Genomic DNA, 13,743 nt, shown 5'->3' with positions numbered 1-13,743 from the left:
GGGTATTTTTAGGGTTCAGGGTCAGTTTTCAGTTTTTGGGTAAAGGGGTATTTTTAGGGTTCAGGGTCAGTTTTCAGTTTTTGGGTAAAGGGGTATTTTTAGGGTTCAGGGTCAGTTTTCAGTTTTTGGGTAAAGGGGTATTTTTAGGGTTCAGGGTCAGTTTTCAGTTTTTGGGGTAAAGGGGTATTTTTAGGGTTCAGGGTCAGTTTTCAGTTTTTGGGTAAAGGGGTATTTTTAGGGTTCAGGGTCAGTTTTCAGTTTTTGGGTAAAGGGGTATTTTTAGGGTTCAGGGTCAGTTTTCAGTTTTTGGGGTAAAGGGGTATTTTTAGGGTTCAGGGTCAGTTTTCAGTTTTTGAGTAAAGGGGTATTTTTAGGGTTCAGGGTCAGTTTTCAGTTTTTGGGTAAAGGGGTATTTTTAGGGTTCAGGGTCAGTTTTCAGTTTTTGGGGTAAAGGGGTATTTTTAGGGTTCAGGGTCAGTTTTCAGTTTTTGGGTAAAGGGGTATTTTTAGGGTTCAGGGTCAGTTTTCAGTTTTTGGGTAAAGGGGTATTTTTAGGGTTCAGGGTCAGTTTTCAGTTTTTGGGTAAAGGGGTATTTTTAGGGTTCAGGGTCAGTTTTGGGTTTTCGGGGTACAGGGGTACTTTGTAAAAATAAAGTAAAATAAAGTAAAATTACATTTAAATTAACTTAATTAAATAAAATTAAATAAAATTAAATTATATTATAATAATTTTCATTAATTTATAATAACAAAATTATTATATACTTACCAATACTTACGTTGTAGTGGTATGCGTTGTAAAGGTATATGCGTTGTAAAATCTTGCATTGTAAATGTATGCGTTGTAAAAGTTTTTGCGTTGTAAAAGTTTCGTTGTAATGGTAGGCGTTGTAAAAGTATGCGTTGTAACGTCATACATCCCTGGAGTGGGAATAGTAATTTTAACCCCTACGCTATCCAGCGCTTTCCCTACTGTTGCACCCACTGGAGTGGGAATAGTAATTTTAACCCCTACGCTATCCAGCGCTTTCCCTACTGTTGCACCCACTGGAGTTGGAATAGTAATTTTAACCCGTATGCTATCCAGCACTTTCCCTACTGTTGCACCCACTGGAGTGGGAATAGTAAATTTTACCTCTACGCTATCCAACACTTTTGCTAATGTTGAACTCACCATAGTTGTAACAATAAATTTTAACCATTTTATATGCTACGCTAAAAATGTTATATATGTTTATTTAATAATATGTTTTTATATATATATATATATATATGTATTCTTTTTGGTGATATAATTTTTTTAATTATATTAATTATTTATTAATACTACATGTATTTAATAATTATTTCTAAGTTTATATTAAATATATTTATTACTATATTAGTTTTAACTTAATTTTAAAACATTTAAAAAAATCGATATTTTGACTGTCTATATTTTTGTAAGTCGATATTTTGGAGTCGATATTTTGGTACTTACCTGTTTGAAGATAGGGAGTCGATATTTAGTCTCTCGATATTTTTGTATCTCGATTTTTGTGAGGTCGATATTATGTCAGTGATCCGTAGGCTGCATGCAGCCTACATGGAGAAAAGACAGAGTGCACATGACTTGTTTGGTCAGCCCCAGAGGGCTGACCAAACAGTCAGCACCCTCAACAGGGGCAAGCCACTCCTCTCCTGCCCTAGAGCCTGACCGCATGACCGCCCACCCGCCCGCTCCCAACCAAACCCTTCTGCTTTCTCACAGTGCGAGAAGCAGAAACATAAAATTTTATTTTATGTGTGAGAAAGCAGTGGGGCGATGCTCCTCCGCCCACATGGAGGAGCTGCCCCTGCTAGTAAGGCCACTATTTATACATAAAAAGGACTAATAACACATACGATATGTCTGCCTTATTTTATTTTTAATTGCAGTTAGCACCTTGTGGCACATATAACAAGAGTGTAAGTAAGAAGGCCATTAAAGGACTTAACCACACAATAATAATATGCCCATAAGTGTAATACCTAGATGAAAGGAATCCACGATCCTGAATTGCAAGATGATGCACTGTTCCTTCTAATGCTGTTCAATAACGATTTACAAATAAAACGTAATGGTTTTATGTCTTGAAACCTGACCAATACTCAGTTAGGACAGGACACCTCATCTAACCGAGGGCTGGTTTTAAAACAAACTAACGTCAAAAATAAAAGACTTCTGTGATAAAATTAAATGCAAAATACACAAATACAAGTGATACACATTTTGAACATGAGTGTGCGTTCTGCGGTATATTCGTGTAGAAAAAACAGGCAGGAAGATGGTCTCATGTTATACTTATTGCTTGAAGGCTGGCTACATCATGGAATTTCTTGCCAATAATATCTTAGAAGACTGATAGCATTATTAAAATTACGTTTTTACAAATGCTGTTCACGGAGAAACTCATTATATATATATGTACATTTGTTGTGGTCGCATGAAAAGCAATATCCTATTGAATCTTTTTCGTATATAAATGAACTTTTGAAAATGATGTAATCCATCATGAATTTGCATATATGGTTTACACGTTTGGACGCAGTGAAAAGGTTTTTAATTGTGCTCCTTTGCAAGATTTTAGAGCAAACAGGCAGAGAATTCTACTCAAGTTTCTAGCCAAATAATGTCGCCTTGTTTGTTCCAGTTTATATTACTTTGTTCTTTAGATAAAGGAAAATAGTTTCCAAAGTTTAATGTTCTCTTGCAGTGAATTTGGCACAGTCATAAAGATAAAAATCATCTTACATTTCTTTGTCCTTTGTTATCTTCCCCATCTACTCTAGAGATTTGTCCTCTACAGATATAAACTAAATCTATGTCTTGTTTCTAGGTCATTAAAAATGATTGATTGGAAGGCAAAACTGGCTGGTTACTAGACACTTCTTATTTGACTCGCTGCATAAAAGTACTTGGATACTGAATATGGTTTCAGAACAAGTAATCGCACGCCTTCTGGAAGAAATATGAGTGGTAAGATTTCTTCCAAATTTCTTCCACAAAAACGACTATTTACTTTATACTTTACTATATACTTTATTGTATGATTAATTAAAATATTCGCTATACTATATATATATTTTGTAAAACCATTAGAATATACAATAGAATAAGGGACATGTGTACAAGTCCCTACCGCTCCCAAAATGTCACCTATAGTGATGTTGTGGTGGGGATACTGGATGCGCGGACTTGTACATAAGGCCCCTTTTCACGCTATGGTTAACGTGAAAGGGATGTGCAGTGAGCGTTGCGGTGGGTGTTCCACTGCAACACCCATTAATGTTGACGCTGCACCTATGTACAACGGTGGAGTACATAGAAGGCAGCGCTAAAATTAAGACCAGGTATAAACTGGTCTTAAGATGGCAAAACTAGGAGAAATGCATTATTTCTCCTCGTTTTTGCTTTTTACATATGTGCTGCCTTGTGCAGCACACATGGTAAAAGCTAAATGCTTTTGTTTGTTTATGTACAGAAAGGTCCCCCCTTCCTGTATATTAACAAACTTTCTTAAAAAAATGCATTTTTGTCACTTTCTTGTGTGCTGCAGGAAGCAACATGCATGAACGTGACAGTATGGCATTTCTAGGATTGTTTATGTGCAGGAAGGGACACCTTTTTACACATAAACAATGCTCCCCAGCACACAGACCCACTTGCACTCTGGTGCAAGGGTGCCTTAGTTGGCGCTAAGTTGCTAAACTTAGCGCCATCGCAGGGGGAAACGTAAGGCTGCATCACATTATTGCAAATATGGTGCAGCCTTGCTTTCAAAAGTGGAGGAGAGGCATTAAACCAGGAAGTCAAACAACTCCCCTTCCTTGTACATATCCCCCTAAATACCTTAAAACTGCGATGTAGTTAAAATTATAATTTCAATTTCACATAGTGCAAAAGAAATGAAGGAGTTATGTGGGAAATTAGCTCTAAAATACTAGTGTTCTAGCAGCATGTCAAATTTAACCACCTTGACATTACCTCCTAGTGTGAAATTAAGTAGTAGATTATGAGGTATAAGGACCTGAAATACAGATAGTGTGACAGTGTTTTGAGTTCAAGTCAAAGTGAAACGTGCTTAGGGGTAAACACTCAACCAATCAAAGTGTGTTGTGCCAAAAGTGCGAATGCTGAACCAATGCCTTTTTTTACAACCACCTATTCATGGAAGTAAGGTGCTAACACCAAGCCATACAATTTATAGCTACATGTTAGGTTCTGCCCCCAGCTAATGTGACATGGAAAAGGGATGAGTTGCAACATTAGATCTACAAATGCAAGTAATGTAACCTGGAGGGCGCCAATGGGCACATTGACTTATTTCAATGTCTAGTGATATATTGTAATTATTATTGTAGACATACCCTTGTTCTGATGAAGCCATAAGAAATGAAAGGCTGAAACGCGACCGCGACAGCGTCGACAAAATAAGGAGGAGTCCATATAAAATAATACATTTTGTTTTCTTATGGTTAAGGTGCCTTAGAATAGGATAGGAGGTGTGATACCTCAGGCACTCAGTTGACTTCCTCTGAGTGTAGAACTCCAAATAAGGAGTGTACATGTGTTTGTATAATATTTAAGGGTTTTGTGATTGTTGTTGTATATGGTATATCCTGTGTGATTTTGAAAGATATTTGATTTTTTGTCATTTGTGTAGTATATATTTTGTTTTAGTTAGCTGAACATTTTACTAATTCAAAACCATTGAAATTCCCACGTTATAGTTAGTTGGACTCACTATAACTCGCGCGCCCGCAATCCACTGCTGATGATGTCACATATTACATCATTCATGACATGGTCAGTGACATCACTGATGACATCACTGATGGCATCTCAAATGACATCACTGATGACATCACTGATGACATCATCCAATGACTGTGTGTTTCTGTAAAGTTTACATTTGTTTTACATATTCAAGAATGAGTGGGTGTATAAGTGTATGGATGAAGGATTTAGTTGGTGCGTGTTTGACTGTATGAGTGACTGATTAAATGTGTCTTACTGAATGCATGGGTTAGTGACTAAACTGTCTAAATGTGTGCATCAGTATGTCTGTTGGTGTGTAAGCTGCACCATGTGTTGATCAATAGCTATCTGAGTGGCTATATGGGTTATAGATTGGTTGCGCAAGTATTAGAATGTGAGTCTGAGTGTGTGTGGGTGGCTGTGAGGTGTGTGACTCTGTGCATAGATGTGAGACCAGTTGATTCACTAGGTGTATGAGGTCAAGAGTGCATGTGGAAAAAGCTGAATGGGAGGTTGACTGTGTGCATGGCTGTGCGGGTGAGTGAATGAATATCTCAGTGCTACATGTCCAAGTAAGTACAGATGTAAAACACAGTGCTTGTGAGAGTTGGCATATATATATGACTGTACATGAGAGCCAGTGATTGTGTGAGTGGCTTTACGGTTCAATGTGTACTTGTATCAGTGATTGTATAAAAGAGTAAGTATGTGTTAGTATATGTTTTTATATTTGATGTGTTGTGTGTATAACTGTATAGATGAGGAAATGGGAGTGTGATTGATTCTTTGCATGACTGACTAGGTGTGTGAGTAACTCCATGGATGAGTGGCAGTGTGTGAGTGTCTGTATAGGTGTATGACTGCATATGATAGTGTTGTATTGATGAGTGTCTGTATGTATGAGTGATTGTATGGGTGAATGAGTGGATGTGTGTGTAGAGCTAGGAACCAGTGAGAGAGTGCGTATGTAGTTACTGGTATTGGTGTGTCAATGGTTTCAGCAATGGTATATTGTATTTAAAACTTGGTGTATCAAAGGTTAGATTAGAGTGTGAGGAGGTACATCGTATTATCACATGGATGATGTCATCAGTGATGTCATTTGAGATGTCATCAGTGATGTCCCTGACCATGTCATGAATGATGTAATATGTGACATCATCAGCAGTGGATTGCGGGCGCGCAATTTATAGTGAGTCCAACTAACTATAACTTGGGAATTTCAATGGTTTTGTATGAGTAAAATGTTCAGCTAACTATAACTGGTGTAAAACCTATGTTTTTTTCAGTGAATTTCAAAGGTTTTTTAAATGCTAATTCCTAACTATAACGAGTGTTAAACCTATGGTTTTTTCAGTGAATTTCAAAGGTTTTTTAAAAGCTAATTCCTTACTATAATGAATTTGTAACCTACAATTTTTAAAGTGAATTATTAAGTTTTTTTAATAGCTGTTATTTATAACTAATAATTATTATATTTTTTATAAAATTAATTAAATATTGTACATTTTTCTAAAATTAATTTTTCAATGTATTTTTCCTGTGTGTTTTTTTATCATTTTACCTTGGAGCGCTCAGGGTACGCGCACCCGTAAACGCACCCATAAACGTAGCGAGAGCGCTATTCCCGCATGCGAAAAAAAATATAATTATGTATTTAAAGTAAATAATAATATAAGACATTCATTGCCATACTCACAAAAGTGCTCATTTTCATTTTTAATATCCGTATTTCACCTTTAAACGCATTTAATAAAATCTAGCAAAACGTCATTCTGACGCGTAAGCGCCCCCAGAAGCACCTACGTACGTGCCGCGTAAGCGCTCCCAGAAGCGCTCCGGAGCGCGTAGCGTAAGCGCGTCATGTCATGTGACCTTAAAATAACACTTTTCATTGGTTGTTCACAGTTTTTTTTTTACAACTAATGAAAACCCCACCCATTTCCTTCACTACCTCTTTCTCTTTGGGGACAGCAAGACCTGTTCCCTGTTTCTCCTCTTGAATTCTTTGAAAAGAATGGCTGGAAGAGCACCGAGCAGCAGTGACTCTGATGAGTTTCTACATGAGGAACCTCCTCAGCCAACAATTAAGGAGCACTTCATCTGGAAGTTTTTTACCATTCCAGAAGGTGAGAAAAAAGTCAATGCACCAAAGGTGGAATGCAAAATATGTCACACAATTCTATCACGTGGTGACCCAAGAAAGAAATACAGTTTTGGCAACTCCACTATGATTCGACATGTACAAAGAAGGCACCCCCAGAACTATGCCCGAGAAAGTGTCAGGGACCTGGCACGGAATGCACCGAGAGATGGGGCCAGCACCTCGAATGGTGGTGCAACAGCTTCGGGGAGACAAGGTGGAAGAATGATTCTGAACAACCAGCCAGTCTTTTCACGCATCAAAATTCTATGCATGGACTGCGATGAACTACTCTGTTATGGGGAGCAGAGCATTGAGCTGATTGCTCGGAAGAGAGAGGAACACCGCTGCCTTCCCCACCCCTAATTTTTCCCCCTTTTTTTGCACCTGTTGAGCAGTTTTGGAATCCCTGGCTTTGTTTTTCCCCTGAAAAAAATACAAAAAAATATAAAATCGTTATAAAAAGTATTAAAACTTTTTTAAAAAAAGAAGAAAAAAAAGTTCTTTTCAGAACTAACTCCAATTCTCCAAAAAGAGCTATATTCTTTACATATTTTGCAATTATTTTTTTCAGAGAATGTGTACTGAATAAATGAATGAATGAAATGAGTGAATGAAGAGGACAAAGTGACAGAGGGAACAAGTGACAGAAGAGGAGTGAGAGAAGGTGAGTTGTAAACAAGAGTGAGTCGAAGTGGAGTGAACGAACGAGAGTGACAGGGAGTGACGGAAAGAAATGAGTCAAGGTGAAAAAAGGGGATTGATATTGAGGGAAAGAGGGTGAGGGAGGATAAAGTAATGGGAGTGAGAGTAAGACAAGGGGAGTGAGGGAGAAGGAAGGTGGAGTGAGTGAGAGTGAGTTGATGACAGTGAGGGTTTGAAGATGAGTGAGGGTGATTGAAGGGAAGTGAGAGTGAGGGGACAGAGAGAGTGAGGGTAAGACAGACGGAGTGAGAGGAGAGCAGTGAAGAAGTGAGAGGACAGAGGGAGTGTGAGAAGGAGTGAGTGAAGTGGAGTAAGGTGAGTAAGGTAAGGGGAATGAGTGAATGAGCGAAGGAAGGGAAGAGAGTGGAAGGGAAGTGCAGAAGGGGGACTGAAAGAAAGTGAGTGTGGGAGGGGAGTGAGGGGAAGGGGAGTAAACATGGGGAATGAGGATAAGTGAGGGAAGCGGAGTAAGAGAACGGGGCTGAAGGAGGGTGAGAGAAAAGTAGTGAGGTTAAGGAAAAGACTGATGAGAAAGTAAATTTTGTATGTCAAACTTACCTTATATGTAATGTAAACATAATTACATATTTTTACTGAATTTTTATAAAGGCAAGTGAGCGTGAGACAAGGGGAATGAGAGAGTGAGGAGACAGAGGGAATGAAGAAAAGAGTGAGAGAAGGGGACTGACTAAGGGAGCAAAGAAAGATAAGTGAGGGAGTGTGGCTGAGTTATAGAGAGTGAGCGTGAGAGAAGAGGAGTGAGAGACTAGGAGGACGGAGAGAATGAGGCTAAGAGAGAGAGAAATGAGGGAAAGGGAGAGAGGAAGTAAGAGGATAGAGGGAGTGAGAGAAGGAGTTAGTGAAGTGGAGTAACGAGAGTAAGGGAAGGGAAAAGAGTGAAGGAGCGAAGGAAGGGAAGAGAGAGGAAGGAAAGTAAAGCAGGAGGTCTGAAAGAAGGTGAGTGTGGAAGGGGAGTGAGGGAAAGGGGAGTAAACATGGGAATTGAGAATAAGTGAGGGAAGCGCAGTAAGGGAACGGGGGTGTGGGTGGGTGAGAGAAAAGTAGTGAGGTTAAGGAAAAGACTGATGAGAAAGTAAATTTTGTATGTCAAACTTACCTTATATGTAATGTAAACATAATTACATATTTTTACTAAATTTTATATCTGTGGAAGAGAAAAAAAAGTAAGTTATAATATTTATAATATATATTTCACAATACAAGAGACAAGGCAGGAGATTAAAAGTCATAAAACGATAGTAAGAGATAAAGTAGGAGTGAAGGACACAGAAAGGGAAAAAAAGGAATGGTGAAGGTTAGAGAGAGTGAAAAAGAAATAGAGGGAGAGCAAATTACTAAGAGGATAATGAGATGGATACATTCAGTGACAAAGAGGAAGAGAAGGAGAGAGAAATGAAGTGAAGGTGAGTAAAACTAAAGGAATGTGAGTTAGGAAAACTAAAGGAAGAAAGGGGACTAAGGAAAGGGGAGTGAGTGACAGGGATGGAGGAGTGAGTGAGGGTGGATTCATGACAATGAGGGATGGAAGGTGAGTGAGAGTGAGTGTAGGCGCGTAAGACAGTGAGGGGACAATGGGAGTGAGGGTAACAGAGAGGGAGTGAAGAAAGAGGAGTGAAAATATGGGAGAATAGAGGGGAGTGAGAGAAGGAGTGAGTAAAGGGGAGTAGGGTGAGCGAGGGAAGGGGAATGACTGAGGGAACAAAGGAAGGAAAGAAGGGGAAGGGGAGTGAAGCAAAGGGACTGGGAAAAGGTGAGTGTGTGAGGAGAGAAAGGGGAAGGGGAGTTAAAGATGGGGAATAAGGATACGTGAGGGAACCAGAGTAAGGGAACAAGAGTAAAGGAGGGTGATAGAAGGGCAGTGAGGTTGAGGAAAGAGGGATGATAGAGGGTGGATAAAGGTGAGTGAGTGTAAGACAAGGGGACTGAGGGAGTGAGGACATAAAGGTAGTGAAGGTAAGAGTGAGAGAAAAGGACAGAATAAGAGAGCAAAGAAAGGAAAGTGAAAGAGTGTGGGTGAGTTATAGGGAGTGAGCTTGACAGAAGAGGAGTGAGAGACTGTAGGGATGGAGAGAGTAAGGCTAAGAGAAAAGGAGTGAGAGAAGGGGAGTGAGGAAGTAAGAGGATAGAGGGAGTGAGAGAAGGAGTGAAGTGGAGTAAGAAGAGTAAGGGAAGAAAAAGGAGTGAAGGAGTGAAGGAAGGGAAGAGAGAGGAAGGAAAGTAAAGCAGGAAGTCTGAAAGAAGGTGAGTGTGGGAGGGGAGTGAGGGAAAGGGGAGTAAACATGTGGATTGAGAATAAGTGAGGAAAGCGCAGTAAAGGAACAGGGGTGTGGGGGGTGAGAGAAGAGTAGTGAGGATAAGGAAAAGAGTGATGAGAAAGTAAATTTTGTATGTCAAACTTACCTGATAAGTAATGTAAACTTAATTACATATTTTTACTAAATTTAATATCTGTGGAAGAGAAAAAAAAGTAAGTTATAATATTTACAATATATATTTCACAATACAAGATACAAGGCAGGAGATTAAAAGTCATAAAAGGTTAGTAAGAGATAAAGTAGGAGTGAAGGACACAGAAAGGAAAACAAAGGAATGGTGAAGGTTAGAGAGAGTGAAAAAGAAATAGAGGGAGAGCAAATTACTAAGAGGATAATGAGATGGATACATTCAGTGACAGAGAGGAAGAGAAGGAGAGAGAAATGTATTGAAGGTTAGTAAGATACTAAAGGAATGTGAGTTAGGAAAATTAAAGGAAGAAAGGGGAGTACAGAAAGGGGAGTGAGTGACAGAGAGGGAGGAGTGAGTGAGGGTGGATTCATGACAATGAGGGATGGAAGGTGAGTGAGAGTGAATGTAGGGGCATAAGACAGTGGGGGGATAATGGGAGTGAGGGTAACAGAGAGGGAGTGAGGAAAGAGGAGTGAGAATATGAGAGAATAGAGGGAGTGAGAGAAGGAGTGAGTAAAGGGGAGTAAGGTGAGTGAGGGAAGGGGAATGACTGAGGGAGCAAAGGAAGGAAAGAAGGGGAAGGGGAGTGAGGCAAAGGTACTGGGAAAAGGTGAGTGCGTGAGGAGAGAAAGGGGTAGAGGAGTTAAGGATGTGGAATAAGGATAAGTGAGGGAACCGGAGTAAGGGAACTGGAGTAAAGGATGGTGATAGAAGGGCAGTGAGGTTGAGGAAAGAGGGATGATAGAGGGTGGATAAAGGCGAGTGAGTGTAAGACAAGGGGACTGAGGGAGTGAGGATATAAAGGTAGTGAAGGAAAGAGTGAGAGAAAAGGACTGAATAAGAGAGCAAAGCAAGGTAAGTGAAAGAGTGTGGGTGAGTTATAGGGAATGAGCGTGACAGAAGAGGAGTGAGAGACTGAAGGGACGGAGAGAGTAAGGCTAAGAGAAAAGGAGTGAGAGAAGGGGAGTGAGGAAGTAAGAGGATAGAGGGAGTGAGAGAATGCGTAAGAAGAGTAAGGGAAGGGAAAAGAGTGAAGGAGTGAAGGAAGGGAAGAGAGAGGAAGGAAAGTAAAGCAGGAGGTCTGAAAGAAGGTGAGTGTGGGAGGGGAGTGAGGGAAAGGGGAGTAAACATGCGGATTGAGAATAAGTGAGGGAAGCGCAGTAAAGGAACAGAAGTGTGGGTGGGTGAGAGAAGAGTAGTGAGGATAAGGAAAAGAGTGAAGAGAAAGTACATTTTGTATGTCAAACTTACCTTATAAGTAATGTAAACTTAATTACATATTTTTACTAAATTTAATATCTGTGGAAGAGAAAAAAAAGTAAGGTATAATATTTATAATATGTATTTCACAATACAAGAGACAAAGCAGGAGATTAAAAGTCATAAAACGGTAGTAAGAGATAAAGTAGGAGTGAAGGACACAGAAAGGGAAACAAAGGAATGGTGACGGTTAGAGAGAGTGAAAAAGAAATAGAGGGAGAGCTGCAAATTACTAAGAGGATAATGAGATACATTCAGTGACAGAGAGGAAGAGAAGGAGAGAGAAATGAAGTGAAGGTGAGTAAGATACTAAAGGAATGTGAGTTAGGAAAACTAAAGGAAGAAAGGGGACTAAGGAAAGGGGAGTGAGTGACAGGGAAGGAGGAGTGAGTGAGGGTGGATTCATGACAGTGAGGGATGGAAGGTGAGTGAGAGTGAGTGTAGGGGCGTAAGACAGTGAGGGGACAATGGGAGTGAGGGTAACAGAGAGGGAGTGAGGAAAGAGGAGTGAAAATATGAGAGAATAGAGGGAGTGAGAGAAGGAGTGAGTAAAGGGGAGTAAGGTGAGTGAGGGAAGGGGAATGACTGAGGGAGCAAAGGAAGAAAAGAAGGGGAAGGGGAGTGAAGCAAATGGACTGGGAAAAGGTGAGTGTGTGAGGAGAGAAAGGGAAAGGGGAGTTAAGGATGGGGAATAAGGATAAGTGAGGGAACTAGTGTAAGGGAACAAGAGTAAAGGAGGGTGATAGAAGGGCAGTGAGGTTGAGGAAAGAGGGATGATAGAGGGTGGATAAAGGTGAGTTAGTGTAAGACAAGGGGACTGAGGGAGTGAGGACATAAAGGTAGTGAAGGAAAGAGTGAGAGAAAAGGACAGAATAAGAGAGCAAAGAAAGGTAAGTGAAAGAGTGTGGGTGAGTTATAGGGAGTGAGCGTGACAGAAGAGGAGTGAGAGACTGAAGGGACGGAGAGAGTAAGGCTAAGAGTGAGGGAGTGAGGGAAGGGGAGTGAGGAAGTAAGAGGATAGAGGGAGTGAGAGAAAGAGTTAGTGAAGTGGAGTACAAAGAGTAAGGGAAGGGAAAAGAGTGAAGGAGCGAAGGAAGGGAAGAGAGAGGAAGGAAAGTAAAGCAGGATGTCTGAAAGAAGGTGAGTGTGGGAGGGGAGTGAGGGAAAGGGGAGTAAACATGCGGATTGAGAATAAGTGAGGGAAGCGCAGTAAAAGAACAGAGGTGTGGGTGGGAGAGAGAAGATTAGTGAGGATAAGGAAAAGAGTGATGAGAAAGTAAATTTTGTATGTCAAACTTACCTAAGTAATGTAAACGTAATTACATATTTTTACTAAATGTAATATTTGTGGAAGACAAAAAAAAGTAAATTATAATATTTATAATATATATATTTCACAATACGAGAGACAAGGCAGGAGATTAAAAGTCATAAAAGGTTAGTAAGAGATAAAGTATGAGTGAAGGACACAGAAAGGGAAACAAAGGAATGGTGAAGGTTAGAGAGAGTGAAAAAGAAATAGAGGGAGAGCAAATTACTAAGAGGATAATGAGATGGATACATTCAGTGACAGAGAGGAAGAGAAGGAGAGAGAAATGAAATGAAGTTGAGTAAGATACTATAGGAATGTGAGTTAGGAAAACTAAAGGAAGAAAGGAGACTAAGGAAAGGGGAGTGAGTGACAGGGAAGGAGGAGTGAGTGAGGGTGGATTCATGACAATGAGGGATGGAAGGTGAGTGAAAGTGAGTATAGGGGCATAAGACAGTGAAGGGACAATGGGAGTGAGGGTAACAAAGAGGGAGTGAGGGAAGAGGAGTGAGAATATGAGAGAAAAGAGGGAGTGAGAGAAGGAGTGAGTAAAGTGGAGTAAGTTGAGTAAGGGAAAGAGAATGACTGAGGGAGGAAAGAAAGGAACGAAGGGGAAGGGGAGTGAAGCAGAGGGACTGTGAAAAGGTGACTGCGGGAGCAGAGTGGGGAGAAGGGCAGTTTAGGATGGGGAATGAGGATAAGTGAGGGAAGTGGAGTAAGGGAACGGGGATAAGGGAGGGTGAGAGAAGGGCAGTGAGGGTGAGTTAAGAGGGTTGATATAGGGTGGAAAAAGGGGAGTGAGCGTGAAACAAGGGAGTATAATATATATTCATAATATAAAAAACAAAATAACTTGTACAACATGTTACATGGTTTATTTTTGTTCTCAGAATAGATTGAATTTCACTTAAAACAGTGAGTTCAATATTACTCATCATATGACAACGGGCAAAAAAACACAATCAAAAAGATTGTGTTTAAAAAACCCATACAACGTTTCAATAAATAATGTAAAATTTAGAAAAAACATATCTTAACTCACTTTTGATCCACGTACTCTTCCACCAGGACAAATAGTAT

The sequence above is a fragment of the Lissotriton helveticus genome, chromosome 2_1, assembly GCF_964261635.1.
Source record: "Lissotriton helveticus chromosome 2_1, aLisHel1.1, whole genome shotgun sequence".
Lineage (NCBI taxonomy): Eukaryota > Metazoa > Chordata > Amphibia > Caudata > Salamandridae > Lissotriton > Lissotriton helveticus.
This window is presented reverse-complemented; position numbering follows the sequence as displayed.